We start from the raw sequence: 20,780 nt of genomic DNA, 5'->3' as shown, positions 1-20,780 counted from the left end.
AGTGAGAATAACAGCACAATTGGAAGAGTGTAGTCAATGTCACTGAACTGTGCATGTAGAAATTTTTGAAATGGTGTATCTTTGGCTATGTGTCTTTTCACCAAAAAAAAAAAAGGTTGAGAAGTTAGAGGGTTGATATGTTGTGCTGTTGTTAGCCAGTGTCATAAAATGACATGTGTACTACTGTTTCATGAGTAACTATATGTTCTGTAAGCCTTCACCTGAAGTACAATAAAATATTTTTAAAAAAATTCTAATTTTATAAAAACTATATTATATCTGTATCTATATCTACATCTATATGCACATGTTGTTAGCTGCCATAAAGTTGGCCCTTGACTGATGGCAACCCCATGCATCACAGAACAAAACACTACCTGACTGTGATTTTTGGAAGTATGGAAGTAGCTTGCCAGGCCTTTCTTCCTAGTTCATCTTATTTTGGAAGTTTTGTTGAAACCTGTTCAGCATCATACACAAGCCTCCACTGACAGACAGGTGGTGGCTCTGCATGAGGTTCAGTGATGGTGAATTGAACCCCTGTCTCCCCCAGGGATGGTGAGAATTCTACCACTGAACCACCAATGTCCCCATGCATACACATGTACAAATGCATATGTGTGTATCTATGTATGATTTAAAGAAAAAGAGATGAAGATTGGACCACTATACACTAGAAAGTTAGCAATAGGTGCCTCTGGCTGATTGAATAGCTGGTGGTTCTTTCCGTAGTTTCCTATCATTAACATGGAATACTTTTGCAATCAGCAAGTCAATTCAGGTTTGATGAATTTTTCAAAATTCAGGTGCTTGTCATTCAGGTAAAAGCGCTTCTTGCAAATCATCCTAGAAAACTTTTTTTTTTTTTTTTTGCATTTGCTTCTCTGTCCCAACCACCATTTCCAGAAGGGAAGCTCTGTTATCCTGAAGCTAATGTTTATTCCCAACACCTCACTTTTGCTCCTGTCACTTTGCCTTCTGAAAAACATCCTCCATTCAGTTCAGAGCATCGAAAAAAGTGTAAACTTCAGAATGAGGGAGAGCTGAGCTCAAATCCATTTTCCCATATTACTTACCAGTGAAATCTTTGGAAACTCTACCCTCTCTTAGCTTCAGTTCTCATCTGGTGAATGGTGAGCATTGAATGGGTTAGCATATGTAGAATAACCAACACAGGCTCTGGACGTGCTACATTGACCACCAATACAGGCCGTTACCTTTTCTTGCATCTCCTTCTGTCCGCACCCATCCTAACTTACTAATTCTTCTAGAACCAATTCAGATTTTAGATCCTCTACAAAGTCTCCCTTGGCTCCCTCTAGCCAACTACGACACCTTAAATGTCTAAGAATGTTTTCTGTACTACTCATTTGGCACTTATATCCAGCTTCATGCATTTAGGGAGTACACACATGACTTGCCTCCAACAAGGACAGGAGCAACCACCCTTCTAGCATCCATAACCTTTATTTATTGTAGACATTCAACTGGCAGCTGATAACGGGGAGTTAAATCTTTTGGAGATGAGTTTTGAATGTTAAAAGTAAACAGATGAGCCATAGCAGAGTAGGAAAAAACTGAAGTCTGTAAGCATGCTTCCTCTCACTTCACCTAGAACACTGGGAAAAGATATCAGAGGCCTGTGGGTGGTACCTGGTCACTGGATCTGAGTTGTCAAGATAGAGTGTCACCTTCCCCCGACACAGGAGGGCTCAAGAAGCCCCAGAATAATCCTGATTCTTGTCAGACTGTGGGAAAGTGCTAAGAACATAAATTGGGGAGTGCATTTGTGAAGGTGAAGTAAAGTAGATGGGACCTACAGCTATAATTTCTTCTCCCTTACAAATCCATCAGTCAAGATTACTTGGCAACTAGGTTTCCATGGAATAGAAACAAAAAAGGAGAGGGAAGGACAGATGCAATTGTACCTCTCTTGAGTGCACTGTATTAGTATTTTCAGTCTAACATTATAGACATGACAAATCTAATTACTAAATCCCAAGTTTATAGGGCAAAATGTATTAAATATCTGGAATGCTTTTTATTTTATTTCCCAGTAATTCTTTTCGCCTCAGACACTTGCTTGTCTTCCAAGCAGTGAACTACATAAATAAATATATTTCAATACTTGGTAATTTAAAACCAGTCACTCAGTAATAAAAAACCAAAAACCCATTACTGTTGAGTCTGTTCCGACTCATAGGGCCCCTATAGGACAGACAAGAACTGCCCCATAGAGTTTCCTAGGCTGTAATCTTTACAGAAGCAGACTGCCACATCTTTCTCCTGCAGAGCGGCTGGTGGGTTTGAACCCCTAACCTTTCAATTAGCAGCCGAGCACTTAACCGCTGTGCCACCAGGGCTCCTTTAAAATGTAGTAGGGATACATAAATATAGGTAGGAATCGTGTGCTGGACTGTGGGTTGAGATTTGCTATCTTAAAAAAGTTACAATAAAAAATGGACTATCACATTATCCACATGAGTGAAAATTTCATTATGTGGCCTCAGCCCATTTTTGAAGAAACTTATAGATGAAGAGGGAGGCAAGCTATTAAGAAAACTTCAGTTATAAACATAAATAAGATTTTGATGCCAATGAGTAATTAGTGTTTTGTTTCTCTTTTGAATGGCAAGGGAGGGAGGTTTGTGGACTCTTTCTTATTTCATTGTCATAATGACCTGCCAAAATTTTACAGAACTTCTTAACATGCATTATTTCTTTTTACTTACACTTAACACTGTCCTTTTATGAGACCTTACTTGTGTTAGCCCACGTTTCTTCCTTCCTTTTCTTTATTTGCATGTCATAAAAAATGCTGGATTTGTACAACTTCCAGGTAGTTATTTTTGTGAGCTCATTGGAGGTTATCTTCAATGCTATCACTAACCTTTCCAGTGGACAAAGAATCATCCAGAACAGTTCACGATCCCCCATCCAGGATTCTAAGGAAGCATATAGGTCTCTCGACAGAAAAAAGTCTTTTAAAAGTTGGGAGCAAAGTATCTTCTTATAACATTGGTTGTGTCTGTTTGTTTTAATTATAAAAGCAGTATACACTTAGTGAGAAATATTTAAAAAATAGAAAAACGCACAAAGAAGTAATTAATCCCACCATCAAAAGATAAATATTGATCACATTTTAGTTTGTATTTTCTTGTTATATAAAGTACACATACATATATGCATAACTGAAGAGTTTTGCACTCTGACTTACTTCACCTTACATTAGACAGAGAACATTTTCCCGTGTCACTAAGTAGTTTTCAAAACAATTACATAGAAATCCATTGTCTGAGTAAACTGTAAGTTGGTATTGGCTTTTTAGATGATTTTGGATTTTTATGTGTAAAAATCTACTTGTAACATAGAAAGACAGAATTTTACACAGTGTAATTTGGTCTCGTCTGGCGTATCCACCCAAATGCTAGAGTTGCTCGTAATTAAGACTCTTATAAATTCAGAGCCCTGGTGGCACAGTGGTTATGTGATACGGCTGTTAACCCAAAAGGTTGGCAGTTCAAATCCATCAGCCACTCCTTGGAAACCCTATGGGGCAGTTCTACTCTGTCCTCTAGGGTCTCTGTGGGTAGGAATCAACTTGACGACAACGGGTTTTATAAGTTCAGTAAGTTTAAAAAGTTTAATGAGCCTTTTCTGAACTAATAAAAGATAAGATGCAAGTTAAAGAAAAACAACTTTATTCACATGAGATGGTAGGTAAATGGCAAAGAGCAGCTCTCGCTGAACTGACAGGCAGCCAGAAGGGCCTGTCATTCTGTAAGATCAGATTCCCAAACAGCACTCTAACTCCTAGACTTTATTGTTATTGTTGTTGGTTGCTGTGAAGTTGATTCTGACTCTTGGCAACCCTATGTGTGCAGAGTAGACTATGCTCCACAGGGTTTTCAAGGCAGTGATTTTTTGGAAGCAGATCACCAGGCCTTACTTTTGAGGTACCACTGAGTAGGTTCGAACCACCAACTTTTTGGTTGGTAGCCTAGCATTTAATGATTTGGACCACCCAAGGACTCCTCTAGACTCTAGTACAACCAAAAAAACCAAGCCAGTTGCCATCCAGTTGATTCCGACTCATGGTGACCTCACATGTTGCCGAGCAGAACTGTGTGCTTCATATGGTTTTCAAGGCTGTGACCGTTTAGAAGCAGATTGCTAGGCCTTTCCTCTGCGATACCCCTGGGATGGTGGGTTTGAACCACCAACCTTTCAGTTAGTAGTGGAAGACTTAACCATTTGTACCACCCAGGGACTTCTAGATTCTAGAGATAGGATCAGCAAACTATGGCCTGAGGGCTAAATCCAGCCCGATGCCTGCTTTTCTTCCACCTGTAAGAATGGTTTTTACATCTGTAAATGGCTGAAAAAAAGAAAAGAAAAAATAATATTTTGTGACACATGAAAATTATATGAAATTCATATTTCAGGGTCCACATAAAGTTTTATTGGGACACAACCAACGCTCGTTTGTTTACATATTGTCAATGGCATCTTTCATACAACAGCAGAGTTGAGTAGTGTGACAGAGAAGGTATGGCCCACAAAACATGAAATATTTACTATACGTTGTTTTACAGAAAAACTTTGCTGATCTCTAATTTAGATTATTTGGTTTTAAGTAGGAGAGCATTAGAAAAGTCTAGGCTCATTTTCCTGCAGCCTTCAGTCAGAATTTCCTTTCCTGTTTTTAGCAGCATTACTTGTGCCCATCAGGGAAACCAGAAGGATTGTCAGTGTTCATTTGCTATCAGAGCTGCCTTTGAACTTCAGGAAAGCCGCCATCTTGTTTTCGTTCACTCCTCTAAAGCTTAGTGTCTGCAACATGAAACACTAGTAAGTTCTTTAAACTTCTTGTTATCTTGAGACAGGGCAAGACCTTTACCCAATTTATTTAGTTATGAAGGAGGAGGATGAAAGATTGGGTCCTAAGTGTTATTCAATGGCATGACATGGTTTTCCCTGGAAGGCAGCCAGAACTGATGCTTATGAGGTGTTTGTCTGATGAACTGTACCCCTGTGACACTAAGCAAAGCCTGAAGGAGGTGGCAGTCTATCTTTCTAACTCAGGTTTGATTTACAAATCAGAAGAATGTGCAAAGCGCATGGAAGTCAGACCCACCCCTGAAAAAGTCTAACAAGGAAATAATGACCCCTGCTTGCAAATAACCATTTGGAAGGTGGGGTGATTTGGACTGTGGTTGAAGTATATTATAGTATTTTCATGAAAGTAAAACAGCCTAGGCAAATGCTGACTGTGATGTTTGCTTTAGGAACTGGAAGTCTGGAAAATAATTATTAGCCAGTGTCTGTGGGTTACAAAGAACCTTTCTAATTAAAGGAAGCCATGTATTGAACGTATGGAAACTTTTAACAGTTCACATAAACAGAAGGAAAAAAAAAAAGGGAGTAGGGTGGGGTCATTGTGTCAAAATGTATTTACCTCCAAGATTAAATTCCAGGTCTAGAAAAATAAGATGAACTCAAATATTTGACAATGAAATTCTCTTATAACAGAACGTCATTATTTCAGAAATCTAGACGTACCATGAGCTACATCTTGCTACCCCATTGCCCTCAACTTGAATCTCATAGACAGATGTTTATGCTCTGTATAATTTCATGAGGCTCTGAAAACTAGTTTTTCTTCTGGCCACAAAAACAAATTCTATAAGAGTGTTTGGCAGTATTTACAAAAAGCAAAAATCCAGTTATCTGAGGTTGGTAGAAAATACAATACTTAAATTTGCAAAGGCATAAGTTTGTTGTGTTTATGTTACAGCACTAAATTTAAATAATGTTTTGGTTTTTCCACATGAAAAATTAGTATTTTTATTATAGAACATTTTGAAAATACAGAAATTGTAAATGAAACAATAACCTCTGCAATCCTCTACCCAAAGACAACCTTATTTAAGGATCATTTCCTTTCAGTGCTTTTCAATGATTTTTTTTTTTTTCTTTTTCACAGTTGTGATCATACTCAAAGTTCAGTGTAGCCTCTTGCTTTTTTTACTTAACTGTATACAATTATTTCCAGATAAGACATTCATAATGATTCCAGGGAAAGCCTTAGAGATGGACAGTCAACCTATTAGACTGTTCAGATATTAAGAATAAAACTAAATTAAGCCCCTTCCCAAAAACAAATAAAACAAACAATAAGTTTCCTAAAGTTACAAAGTAAGCAAAACTTGGTAACTTTCTTTCCTATGTCATCACTTCTTTTTTAGCTGTGAGCTTATGGTCTGGGTGGAGACTAAAATAAAAAAGAAAGAAAAGAAAAGAGGTGGGGAGAGAAAGAAAGAAAAGTAAATAAAAATGGAAAGGACGAGCCAGAGGATCGAAAAGAAAATACCACATTCCCGAACTACATCTGGTCCTGCTGAGAGCAATGGCATTTGTGTAAACTCGTAGACAAGTCCCTAAGCAGAATTTTGAAAACCTATCCCTTTGATATGTATATTATTAATCCCATAATACACACTTTCAAAATTCAGTAAAGAAAAACAGAGAGTAGAATTCAGTTTTTTTAAAGTACAAAAGTCACTTAATTTTGTGTTTCAACTTTTCACTTCTCATTTTAATATTGGCAAAATAGATGTGGAGAGAAGGCCAGCCCAGGAGTGGTATGGCTGGTGACAAGTAGTGACAGAGCTGTCTCCATTCCATGACCTCTTGCCCAAACCAGCTGATGGGTCACACACCATGGCTGTGACCAGCCTCAGGAGCAATCAACCTGGGCACAAAGTCCGTGGGTCCTGAGTATTTGTGCGTGATGCTTGATCCTATCCAATTTGTTACACTTCCCACAACCAACTTTTCCTGGAGGTCTTCTTTTCTGAGAAATCTATGTTCTATGGCTGTGTTCATCCATGATACAAAGACTCCAAATGCCACTTGCTGTCTTCATGGGAACCAGGCGAGCATGGAATCTGAGCTTTTTTTGGTCTATCTCTACACTGTGACATCATAACAGTGAAGTGTAGATTTATAGCATGCTTTATGTATATTTTCTTAGTCCCAAGGCCCCCCTTTTCACAGATACATACACAACATGTCATGTAGAAAATATAAATTGTTGATCCTACAGGCACTTTCTTCCTTTTTAAACCTTTCCAAAGGTCTTTTTGTTAAATACACCCAGATGCCGTTTGACAGATGAGGGGCTAATTGCTCTGTGAATTACCTCTATCGATTCCTGTTTCATGTTGAGCCAAACAAACAAAAGATATTAATGCTTTGAAAAAAATGAATGATGACCTTTCTCTGCAAACACAGCTTGCGGTCTCTGATTATTGGTGATTCCAGAGAGCAGCGGTCAATCGCAATAGCTGTAACGCTATGATCACTATAATAAGCTTGCCTGACCTTCTCTGCCATGTTAAGTGGTTTAAATTTATTTGCCCAACAACAGAAGAGCTTTCATTTAAAGTCACAGAACATTCAATTCAATTTAAAGATGTAATGTCTTCTTTCTTCTTCCTCCTTTCTTGTCCATTTCCCCACTACACACAGCGACAGCCCAAGTTCGCGAAGAGTTTTATCATTGAAAAACAAGCACTGTGCTGCCTTCAGTTCTGTTTAAGATTCTGGTTGCCATTTTCTTCATTAACTTGTTCTTTCTTTTTTTAGGTACTGTGTTTCTTTCTCTTTATAAGATTTGTGGACAGCTCAGGTTTACTGTTCTAGATACCTTTCAGCAGTGTGAAACAGTCAAGAAAGTGAGTGAGTGTATTGCGAAGTACCCTAGCCCAGGAACCAGGGACTCAGTCCTATTTTTGTTCTGGATTAACAGGACCTTTGGCCAGTCATGTTTTTGTCCCCAGAGTAGGCCCTTCCAACTTGGTAAATGGAGAGGACAGAGCTCCATAACCTCAGAGTATCTTTCTAATTGGAACACACTGGTTTTCCAGACCCCTGTACTTAAATGACTGTTGTATATAAATGGCAGAGGCATATAACCTGGCAGCTGAGATAACAGGGCAGTGAGGCCTTTAAGAACTTCCTTACTTTTTCTCAACAAGTTTTCACAATAGTGAAAAGAAGCAAACCACAAATGGTCAAAGCCTTGAATGGTTCGGAAGTGGATGCAACCCCTCCCCTGCCCCCCTTAGTTTGAGTGGAAATCCTTGAAAAGGGTACCACTGACACTTCCACCAGTTTCCTGGTAAGAGACATACCAAAAATACCAAGGAAATAGTTTCCCTTAGAATACTTTGGCCGTTGTGCTACAAGATCACAGCAGGAAGTAAAGAAGGAAAACACCACAAACAATCCTCAAAAGGCTTCCTGCCTTAGTCTGACATTCTCAGGAAGATAGGTATGCATTTAGATAGGTATCTGGCAATTTTAAGGTGATTTTTCTTGAACATTGTCTCTAGTTTCCACTCATGACAGTGACCAATGATGTTGCCAAGTCTTCTTTAACTATACTTGATTTTTCTAAGTCCACGTGGAGCTTAAAGAAAATGTGAGATGTGATTCCTGTCTGTGAAACATAACTTCCTGTGTCTCAAAACACCAGACTCTTTCTCAGTATTAGGATATTTGCAAATACTATATATGTTTTCTGCCTAAATTGTCTTCCTAACTTTCTCTCCTTCAAAATTCTAGCTCCACTAACCTCAGTGTCTTCCTAATCCCTACTCACTCTCTATAATTTTGCTTCTCATTATCCCTCTTTCAGAATGCCTTTCATAGAACCCTATTTAGGATTCACCACAGTACCCAAAGGATCCCTCGTGGCACAGTAGTTAAAAGCTCAGCTGCTAACCAAAAGGTTAGCAGTTTGAATCCACCAGCTGCTCCTTGGAAACCCTATGGGGCAGGTCTACTCTGTCCTATAGGGTCACTATGAGTTAACTAGATGGCAATGAATATAGTACCCAATGCATATGTCTATCTCAACACTGCTGAGACCAGTTGCAGCCATGGTATATAACCCATCAGCTGGCTTGGGCAAGAGGTCATTGAATGGAGACAGCTACATTTATCTTTTTCCATTAGAAGTTTGAACTTTATATCTCAGGGATCTGCCACAAAACTTGGTGCTTAGTAGGTGCTCAACTGATATTTTTAAATGAATGAATGGATCTTATTGTATTCTATAACTATTGCGGCACAACAACTCATTCCAAAATTCAGTGTCTTAAAACAGCTATTGTTTATCACTTGTGTACATCTGGGCTTAGCTGATCAAAGCTGAGTTTGGCTGGGATGGTGCAGCTGAGATGACTCTGCTCTACACGTCCTTTATCTTCCTTTTGACATCGGCTGTGTTGCCCAGGCATAGTCTTCTCAAAGGCACAGCAGAAGCACAAGGAGGAGGCAGACAACACCTCTTAACGCATGCTATCACTTTTGCCTTATTCCAATAGTGGTTAAGGGCTCAGCTGTTAACCAAAAGGTCAGCAGTTCAAATCCACCACCCACTCCTTGGAAACCCTATGGGGCAGTTCTAGTCTGTCCTGTAGGGTCGCTATGAGCTGGGACCGACTCGGCAGCAACAGGGTTTTGTTTTTTGTTTGTTTTTTTTTTAATTGGTCTAACCCTAAATCAAGGGATAAGTAATTATACTCTTCCTCTTTAGTCATTTGACAAAGTCACATAGTAAGGGCATGGTAACAAGCAAAGATGAAGAATCGAGAAGAGGATGAAAATGCCGATACCTGTATTAAGAGAATAATAGAAAAATGGTTACTAAACTAGTAGAGCCTTTGGACAAGATAAATATTATATTTTTTATCCTCGTATCACCAACATCCAGCCCAACAACTTAAATGGCATATGTGGTCCATAAAGATTTGCCAAATATTTAGATTGAGTCATGGGTAATTAATAGATAAATCAGAAGTGGAATAATCCTGGTGCCTTTATTTTTATTTTATTTTATTTTTTAAGAAAATATGCGCGGTAAGCAGATGTAAGTGCTATGAGCTCAAAATGAAAAGCTACACAGTAAGCATTTGTCCTTTATAAATAAAGACACCTACTTAGGTTTTCATATTTCACCTTACAAATTGATTTAAAAATGTTCAAGCCTCTACTGATAACTCACACAATAATCTTTCCCTCTACGCTCCTTCTTATCTCCCTTTTGAGCAAGCTTGGAGAAATGTCAGGTAGGCATGCATGGTTGGGCCTTTTCTGCAGAGTTTCTGTTGAATGAGCAGTTGGTGTTAAACCTCCGACGCCCAGGCTTTGATTTACCAGGAACAGCAGTGTTAGCTTAAAAGCAAAAATAAAATAAAATAAAATAAAATAAAAGCCCTGGCTGTAATCAAGCCCTGTGAATTCCTGGCCCTCTTCCCTGGAGGCCCAGTGGGGCCCACTCCACTGGGCCAACCCCACACCATGCACACTGGATTGGTGGTCCTCTTATCATAGAAAATTCCAGCAGTGTGGCCAAAACATACAGAAGGAATCACACAAGAAAAAATGTGAATATAATATGCCGGCCTGTGGATGGAGTTTGATGAGAAGAAAAAATAAACAAACAAACAAAAAAAAACAGAGGGAGCTTTTTCTTAGCTCTTGTTCATAGTTCATAAGACCAGAAATAATAATACAAATTGTTTATCAAGCTTGCGTTGTTTTACTAACTTTAATGGCAAATTACTCACTGCGAGAAAAGTTCTGTCCTAATTTTGCCCTGCAAACAGACAATTTAAATATGACTATAATGAAACATAAAATGCCTAAAAGAGTCCCAAAATTTCTGACAGGGATCACAATAGAGGGTCCTGGACAGAGCTGGAGAAAAATGTAGAACAAAATTCTACCTCACAAAAAAAGACCAGACTTACTGGCCTGAGAGGGACTGGAGAAACCCCAAGAGTATGGCCCCGGGACATCCTTTTAGCTCAGTAGCAAAGTCACTCCTGAGGCTCACAGTTCAGCCAAAGACTAAAGGCACACACTAGCCCACGGGCAAGGAGTAGAAGGCAGGAGGACACAGGAAACCCGGTAATGGGGAACCTAACGTCGAGAAGGGGAGAGTGTTGACATGTCGTGGGGCTGATAATCAATGTCACAAAACAATATGTGTACTAATTGTTTAACGAGAAGCTAGTTTGTTCTGTAAACCTTCATCTAAAGTACAATTAAAAACAAATTTCCTAAATTTACTTTTAATTCCACACGCTAAAGATTGTTATTTATGAAAAATATTCCAATCCAAGTACTTGCAAAACTGCTTTCTTCCTTGACTGTCGTTTGGAATGAAGTATAACATCAGAACTCCGCTGCCGTATAGCTAAGAAACGTGGAGTTCCTCAGGACAACAAGATGCTTACTTTTTGTTTTTTTCTTTTAAATCCACCCATATTTCAGAAAATGGAATTAAAGATGAAAACTGGCTTTCCTCTTCTGCCTAGCCCGGTCTTTCTAATCTTCCTATATATGGTTAGTATGTAGAGTTTTCCTGACATGGATCAGCTCCCGTGTTTTTGATTTCTCTACTTTTCTTTTTGTTTATAGTTCCTCTTCACTTTCTGCTAAGAGAAAAGTTTTAAGATAACCAGCTGAGAAACTGCTGAATGCATGTCCCAATGTTTTTTGAACAACAAAATTGTGAACAATTCTTATGACAATCAATAAAATTCCTTTAAATATGAGCCTGGACCTACAAAATGCAATGATTCTTAAATAATACGTTGCAGTGGGTTAACGTCTTATCTGTGGCCTACAAAACATTAGAAAAGAAATTAGTTTGTTGAGGGGAATTGATATGTCCCCAAGTCCTCATCCATTCTTGCCTGTTTTGTGATCTTACTGTAAAACATGGTACGATACAAGTTGGAGGTGGGGGCAGAGGATCCTGAATGGTCAGAGATGAGAACCCAAGCTGCTTTACAAATATTTGCAGCTGCAGCATTCTGTAACAGTGTCCCTTTTTCAGTGGACTTCATAAAGGCAAATTCATAAGAGTTATTTTACCGTAAAAGGAAATCAGCTCTTGAAGTCCCGTTTCCCAAAGACCAAAAGAGACTGGATTACCACAGCCCTCCCTAAGGTAATAGCACAGACTTTTCCCTCCCCTCCCACGTCCTTATCCCAAAGAAAAGCGTTTTACCACTAGATAAAATAATTAAAAATATTCTCAAAGTAGAAAACAAAACGTTTATGGCTTCAATGCGAGCCTGTTTTCAGGAAAAACCAATTTATTGTCTATTTACAGTTAAAGATTCCAACAATTATGAAACTATCATATTTGGGATTTAATTGCAGTTGTTGATATATGAAAACAAATAAAGTGTATGACAGTAGTTGTGGGTTTTTTTTTTTTTTTTTTTTCTTTTATTTGTTAACTAACTTCAGGGAATAATCCTTAAAATGCACAAGGCAACAGCCCAAGTAAAGTCGCTGGTTATCTTTGAACTGGGAAACTTACTTTCCAAATCCTGTCTAGGTAAATTACCTTTCCAGCACAGGGTATTTCCTTTTAGGAGATTCCTTGGGAAGAGCCTTGGGGAATTGACTAACTTTTTAATGGTTCACTCAGATTAAGAGGAAGGAAATGCGAACTCCTCTGGGGGAGGCACCACTCTCTGCCGTCTGCATCCTGTAATTCTTCCCAAGTCCGTGAATCATACTTTTAAGACTCCTTTTCAAGGGCATTTGTCTTCCTTTAAAAGAAGGCCAAAGAAGAAAAGACGAGGTTTAAAATAGGTCTCCATCAAGCCTTAGCCATAAAAACAATTACATGAGTGTCTCACTGTCTACCACGAGCCACTTCTCTCCTGGATCCTTCACCTGCATCCTTTCTTCACCACGCACAATGCATTACTAGATAACTTGCTTTGGTTTTAGAATTAAAGTGATGTCTGATATCATCGAAGTGTCTTTGAGCTATACTTCTGTTCCCCCTTTACCATTACCGCCTGCCTTGGAATCTGATGTCACTTATCCTGTAAGAATTTGAACATCTGAGCCACCATCGCAATATTTTTCAAAGTCTTTATAGCTAGGAATCTAGCTTTTAAAATAAGATCTTCATTTAAAAAAAAAAAAAAAAGAACTAATATACAGACAATTGTAGACTATTTTTTTGCCTTTCCCACAAAGGCATGGACACTCGGACAATAGTTTCAGCGATGGATAGAGTTTAACAGGATTGAAGCATTAGATCATTCAAAAATTCTATAGAAGTATAATGGAACAAGAGCATCTTTCTAAAAGGTTTATTATGTCATAATATCAATTACTTAATAAATAAATTGTATTTTATTGAGCACCTACAAGTAGCGACTTCTATTATTTTTCAGCAATTGCCAAGAGTGGAAAAGCCCCTGTCAAAATGTGAAAAAAGATTACACAAAATGAATTTAGATTGCATTTAAATTACCAGAGTGCTTGAAATTCTTTAATCTAAAAGGCTCCAGAAAACCAACATTTTGAGAGTTTGAGGGTAACTCTTCTGGCAACAAACTGAATTACTTTGTGATAAAAATGTGAACCAAAGTGATGTGTGATAGGCTTAGCCTTTATTTATCCCACTTAGTGTGAATATTCATATGTGTTGCTGCAGACGTATTAATGTATTTGATTACAGGATGCTGCCCCAGACCCCACCGGTGATGGTGGATATTATATGTGTATGTGCATCATGTTATCCTTCCAAAATCCTACAAAATCCTAACACCCCACAGCTTTTGGACAAGTGATTGAAGACCAAATACATTGACAAATAGAAAAAAAGAGAAAAAAAGAGAGAGAGAGAAGGGAGCGGGGAGAGAAAATAAAAGAATAGAGAACAAAACAAAACAGTTGAATTCTATTTTATCCCTTCCCTGGTTTCTTGAGCAATACTAGTCCTAGATGTCCGTGCAGATCCCCATTATCTTAGTGCTCACTTTTTATTGAAAATAATTAATTCAACAGTATAGTGCAAAAATCTAGCAATGTAATTGTGATGTCTACTCAGATATACCTTAAAGGTTTTTATATGAATGCCTATAACCCGCAGGTTGTTTCTGTAAGTATATTCCAACAGAGTACCCTGAAAAAGTCTTCCTTTCCTCTAAGCCGTTAATGACTGTGAATGCATGATTCATCGCTTTAGAATGATAGGACATCAAGAATGTTTCAAAGGCAAGTGTGCATTCAATTTTAGCAAATTGAGGTCCAAGGAAACAGTCTGATTTAATCATATCTCCTAGGTTTAAATTTTAAACAGTATATTTATACTCCTATGCATTTACCTCAATATGCTTGTTGTTGTAGGCCCCTGACTCACGGTGACCCCATGCACAACAGAACGAATACTAACCAGTCCTGCACCATCCTATGATGGGTTGTGGATTGGAACATTGTGATCTATAGGGTTTTCTTGGCTGATTTTCAGAAGTAGATTGCCAGACCTTTCTTTCTAGTCTATCTTAGTCTAGAAACTCTGCTGAAACCTGTTCAGCATCATAGCAAAATGTCAGTCTCACAGACAGACAGGTGGTGGTTGTATGTGAGGAGCATTGAGAATTCTACCAGAGAATCATCAATGATCAATGCCTTCTCAATACACTAAGATACCATTAAAATGCAAAAAACAAGGCACATCGTTGTTTCTGTAGAAGATTTCCAAGCAATAATGTGGACCAGTAGACTAGGGTCCATTTAATTTGAGCTACATCTTTGGCTGTGAATCAATGTCCCAGTTATACAGTCATTCAAATAGGAAGTGTGACTACTTATGCCAAGCCAGGGCATTTTCAGTCGCCTTATATGCTTGAGAAAGCTGGACGATAAAAAAGGAAGACCTAAGAAGAATTGATGCATTTGAATTACAGTGTTGGCAGAGGATATTGAATATACCATGGACTGCCAGAAGAACGAATACATCTGTTTTGGAGGAAGTACAACCAGAGTGCTTCTTAGAAGCAAGAACGGTGAGACTGTGTCTTGCTTACTTTGGATATGTTATCAGGAGGGACCAATCCTTGGAGAAGGAGTCATGTTTTAGTAAAGTAGAGGCTGAGTGAAAAAGAGGAAGACCCTCAACGAGATGGATTGACACAGTGGCTGCAACAATGGGCTCAAACACAGCAACGATTATGAGGATGGCACAGGACTGAGCAAGATTTCTTTCTGTGATTTGTGGGGTTGCTAAAAGTCGGAACTGACTCAAGGGCACCTAACAATGACAACAACAACAACAAAAAGTGACAATAACAATAGCTCTCTCACAGAACTGATGGGCTGATCATAGGAATTAAGTCAATGTTCTGAAGGTCTCAGTCTGCATTAGCTTCTGCCTCCTCACGCAATGGGAATTACAAGTTTAGCAGAGGGCAAAATTTCTATCGACCAGTTAATTTCATCACATGTTGCTTATATGTGAATTTTTTCAGAGGACTAAACCAGGTGAGTGGGTGATAGTTTTGAATAAAGTATTCTTGGAGGCCTTGAGATGTTTTCGTGTAAGAAAACAGCTTTCATTGTAAAATGTTTCTTTAATTCTGTGAGGAAAATTAAGACACGTGAGGCTAAGAATTTAAAGCATAGTGAAGAATTTCTGGATGAAATAATAGAAGGAAAGGAAGGAAGAAGGATGGAAAGAAGAAGGAACAAAAAAAAAGAAAGAAAGCAACTTAAGTCTGCAGCTGTCCGCATTAAAGTGTTTCCCAATGCTTGAGAATTCTTGAAAGAAAAGATGTCATAGGCAAATTCTCATATTCTAAAACTGCAATCCAAATGCATAAAAGCATAAATTTAAATCTGAATTATTTGGGAGAAAATATTGAAATACCCGGTGTTTTTATTTAGAGCTTGAATCTATAGAAATCTTTTATATTACACAGATCCATATTACAGAGATTATACGTACAAATATTTTATTACTTATGCATAAAACATGATTTGCTGGAGGATTTAAACTATGGCTTTTTCAGGTATCACTGTGCCTTGATTGCTCTGAGTATTGGCTTTCTGACAAGGTTTGGAATGAAGCCATTTTTATTAATTTAGTTATTTTTGCTGATATAAAAGGCCGTCTATCATGTTAATGATGTATCGGTCTGCAGTCCCACCGAACAATAATTACAGAATGTTCCTAATAGTAAATCATTCGTCACAATCACAGCTCAGTACAACAACCTTTTGTTGAGCAGTGGAAGACATTATCTGAATAGCAATACACCTTTATGGGAGCCGATTAGAAGGCACCTCATCTCATACCAAGCCATCCGGCAAAACCCTGTGAGTTTCAAGTCTGAAATGTCCTTCCCAAATATCTCAACTCAGTAAGGTACACTGTGTACTGCAGAATTTCCTTCAGTCTTGGCCTATCTGGTACGATGGGCCTGGAACATTCTACGGAGGGGAGATTAGACAAGGTTCCACAAGAACCTAAAAAGAAAATTCCTCTGAAAAAGTGGAGAAACAAAATGATCAGAAAAAGGAAATTTAAAAAGTTTTCCTTCCTTCTTATTTTTAGCAAGAACTGAACACAGAAAGGATATAATACCCAAAAGGTAAAACTGGGGTTAACAAACAGATGTCTTTATCCAAATTAAGTAAAAGTTTCATCAACAGAATAACGATCAGACTCCTTTATAAAGGAATCTTTATAAAGATTCGCAACTAGATTTCAGTAATTCTTGAGTAGTATTTATATTTAACAAATGTGTACATTTATTCGCTGTGTCTATGTGTAGGGCACTGTTAAGCATCTAATGTGTATTAATTTCTTTCACAGTTCCAAAAACTTTGATATTGGCTTCGTTTTAGAGATAAGGCAAGTGAGACACAAAGTGTTCAAGTCAGACAGCTGTAAACTGTGGAGCTAAAGAGCTCAAAACCATACCGTGCTGTGTCCTACCCAACCAAACCCACTGCTGCTGAGTCTAGTTGGACTCACAGCGACCCTGTAGGACAGAGTAGAACTGCCTCATATGTTTTCCAAGGCTGGACATCTTTACGGAAGCCGACTGCCACATCTTTGTCCCAAGGAACGGCTGGTGGGTTCAAACTGACCTTTTGGGTTGCAGCTGAGTGCTTTAACCACTGTGCCACCAGGGCTCCTTTCTGTGTCGTAATGGGAACAGAAATGGATTATTTCTCGGATTTGGCCATTTTCAAACTCTAACTGGATTATAGAGGTAGCCCAGTGATCTAAAGCAACATCATTTGTTAAGCACACGCACACAATGATTTTTGATGAGATGATGCTAACCATGCTAAATAGGCAACAGTATCCCCATTTTGTAGAGCAAGTAACCAAACTTCTAAGGAGGGAAAGCAAAATTTCAGTATAGGTCCTTTGACATGAAACCTGCACTACTGTACCACGGTGTGCCCCCCTCCCCCATTCTGTATGACACGCTGCAGTGTCGCTGTTAATGGGAATCTCTGGGCGGTGCAAACAGATGGTTAACATCCTCTGCTGCTAACCTAAAGACTGGAGGTTCGAGTCCATCCAGATACACCTTGGAAGAAAGGTCTGGCAATCTATTTCCAAAACATCAGCCATTGAAAACCCTATGGAGCGCAGTTCTACTCTGACACACGTGGGATTGCTATGAGGTGGGGTTGACTGGACATCGACTGGAAAGCTGTCACTGGGTAACAGTTGTGTATAGCTGTGCTTGAGTGACTGGTTTTTATAAAGTTTTACCCACACCCCAGGTCCATAGATTTTGTGGAAAAAGAAAAAAAGAAAAATCTTCCTTTTAAGAGTATGCTCTTCTATATTTTATTTTCTAAAAATATGAATTCTTGGTTAGAAATTTTATACAGAATGGACTGGAATAACTGTAAATACAATAGAAAATTCTAAAACACTAGTTCACTAAGCCCAGTAACTTGAAAATAGCTTCAAGATCAATTTAAATGTGTGTATGTTTGGGGGAAGCATTTCCTAAACTATGAAATGCTTCTAAAAGACCTTGTTGCACAATAAAGATGTTTTCTTAAATATCAGCAATGGAAATTGTTCTAGAAGTTTATGCAAAGGGAAATATCATGGAGTGCAAAGTGTTGGCCCATGGTTTCCAAATTTCTTTGGGTTTTAGAAAGCCACAAATACAGCTCTTGTTTTTTGACTGCTGAAAGTGAATTTGTAAGCCTCAAGGTAGCATTAAATGGCATAACTCTCATGTGCCCTTCACCCCAGGTGTTTATCACTTCTTATAATGTCTAAAATTCCGTTAGACATATCCAAGAACTCCAACAGGCATGTTATGCCTGCATTTCTAGTATCAAATACAACATAACAATTAACTACTATAGTAAAATGCACATTCTTATAGATTCTTAAGAGTCACTGATAATAGCATGAAGGAGCCATTGGCCAAAACTTGAAATTAGTGCACCAGCAATTTGGTCTCTGCCAAGCTCTTACAACCTCCTTTCCTCACCTTCGCAAGCTAACCTGCATGTGGAACTCGTAGCCGCCTCTGGAACCAGGTTCACACACAGCCATCCTTGACATAGCACTGTTTTTCCAAAGGGGAGAAAGTCCTTAAAAAAAAAAAAATCAAATGGCTTCCTCTTGCCCCAACCCCACTGTCCCCTACCCCTATGTTCTGTCCAGAAGAAAAATCCTTCAGCCGCAATGGTTGTTTTTATTAAATTCTCCTCAATAAAAAGCTCAGGCAGGATTTATTAGGTACTCAGGGCGGACGTTTAGTATTTCGCCAGTTATTAAGTGAAAATCAATAGAAAACAAAGAAAATGGAAGTCACTGCACTGTTAGCGCACCATTGTCCCCCAGATATTATGTCGGCTGTCTTGTAGATTCATGACAGACGAAAGAGGCCGGGAGAGAACTTTCTGCTTACATTGCAGGAGCCAAAGTGGGGTTATTCATTAGACCAGGCAGCTGGCCAGATGGATTTCCAGTTCAGTTTTACCATTTATCTTTAAAACGCCTGTATCGAGTGAGAAAGAACACTGATATTATGTGATATCAATGGCAGGTTTATGTATCTAAATCAGGATTTATTGTTAAAGACCTTTTTTTCTCAAGAAATACCATTTCACTGGAAGAAAATAATAGCTAAAACCTTGTCAAAGGTAACCTTTCATGCTGTCCGCGCACCGCTGGCTGTAAAACAAATAGAACCCGGTATATAAATAGTTTTAACCACATCTTTACAAATCATTTCTTCTGAATCTGTTTCCCCCATTTCAATATTTTTTTAATGCCGTGAACATGATTTTGGGTCTTCCGACGTCTTCTCGGCAGTAATTTAACTCTAAATAATGTCAGCCGTTTTTTTAATTGCGTTTAGAAGCTTTCACTGGTTTATGTCCTTCTGGGGAATGCTGCTTTTTTTTTCCCCCAAAAAGCATTCTTTCGAAAAACAAAGTGATCTTCTGTTGTTCTCTCCCTGGCCTTCGAATGAGATTTAGAGTCAAAAACACCGATTCTTTTGTTTTTTTTTTTTTGTCAAGTACTTCAGTGTCTTCAAAAGCAGGGACGCCTTTTCCTTTCCCTTGAATTGACTTTTTCGGGAGCTTCCAGCTTTTCGATTCCCTCTCATCTGAACGACAGATTGACAGTGAACTCGATCAGATCGAATCTTCAGTCAATCCTGCTGAGTAAAATAGCTAAACATCAGGGTGAACTGTTGTACCCTCTTCGTAAATAGCTCTCACAAAAGGATACAATCCATACACTTGTAAAATGTCATTAGTGACACTTTCTGATTGGGAGACAAATTACATCTGAGTTTTTGATTGAATTTGCTGCTAATATGAAATTGTGAACCTATTTTTAAACTGCCTTATTTTTAGTGTGTTTTTTAAAATTTATGTTTGAGGGGAAAAAATCAGGTAAATTTAGCTTTATACAAATCAGTATTAGACCAGACACATAGTTATTTAAAGATTAAAATTCACTAGTAAGTGGCACCAATTTAGAAGAATTCTCCAAACATCAATTTAAGCTTTTGGATCCCATGGAACAAAAGTGATTTTAAACTGCAGAGTAAGACAACAGAAATATAAAGTGGATTGTAAAATATGTGTTCCCTGATATTTTTATCTAACTAGGTACATTCTTCAATCAAGTCAAAGAGATCATTTTTACTGGAAATCCCTTCTTGTTTTTTTTTTTTTTTTTTTTTTTTTCCTATTTAGATGTTGACACCCTTTTTTCTCTTCTTTAATCTGTGTTGGCGACCTAAATTGCATTTGCCACGTAGGTTCCATCCTCAAATAAAAAGATGGGAAAGCGGTGCTAATTTCTCTGCTTCTTTAGAAAAGTCATTCTAAACTCCCACGTGTATTTATGTGTGTGTTCTTGAACCTATTGATGGGAAAGAAATAAAGGGTAGTGGTTAAAGAAATGCTCTGGAACTAAATTGCACAAGTTCAAATCCCAGCTCTGTCACTTACTGGCTATATGGTTTTGGCATGTTATTATTGGCCTATGCCTCAGTTTTCTCTGTATAATGAGGATAATGCAGAATAGATTTCTTATAGATTTCTTGCCAGGAATAAATGGATCAATACACGCCAAGTTCATAGACTATTGCTTGCTTGATATTAATTCTTCAAAGTACTAGTGTTCAAAATAAAGAACTTAGCATTTCCCATTCTGATGTTTTGGTTTTTTAACAAAGTGGCATGTAGACCTCTTGGGGATTATATTTATTGACTATTCTCCTATTTTCTGGTGGTGCAGAAGTACATAATTTTTTTTTTTAATTGTACTTCAGGTGAAGGCTTACAGAACAGATAGTTTCTCATTAAACAGTAGTACACATGTTGTTTTATGACATTGGTTAACAACCCCACAACATGTCAACCCTCTCCCTTCTTGA

General features: G+C 38.2%; 1 pseudogene; it reads left to right on the top strand.

The window, feature by feature from the left end:
• Positions 1–20,780, top strand: part of LOC101344106 (suppressor of SWI4 1 homolog pseudogene) — a 95,157-nt pseudogene that overhangs the window by 5,760 nt on the left and 68,617 nt on the right.

The sequence above is a fragment of the Trichechus manatus genome, unplaced genomic scaffold (assembly GCF_000243295.1).
Source record: "Trichechus manatus latirostris isolate Lorelei unplaced genomic scaffold, TriManLat1.0 scaffold00019, whole genome shotgun sequence".
Taxonomy (NCBI): Eukaryota; Metazoa; Chordata; class Mammalia; order Sirenia; family Trichechidae; genus Trichechus; species Trichechus manatus.
This window is presented reverse-complemented; position numbering and strand designations above follow the sequence as displayed.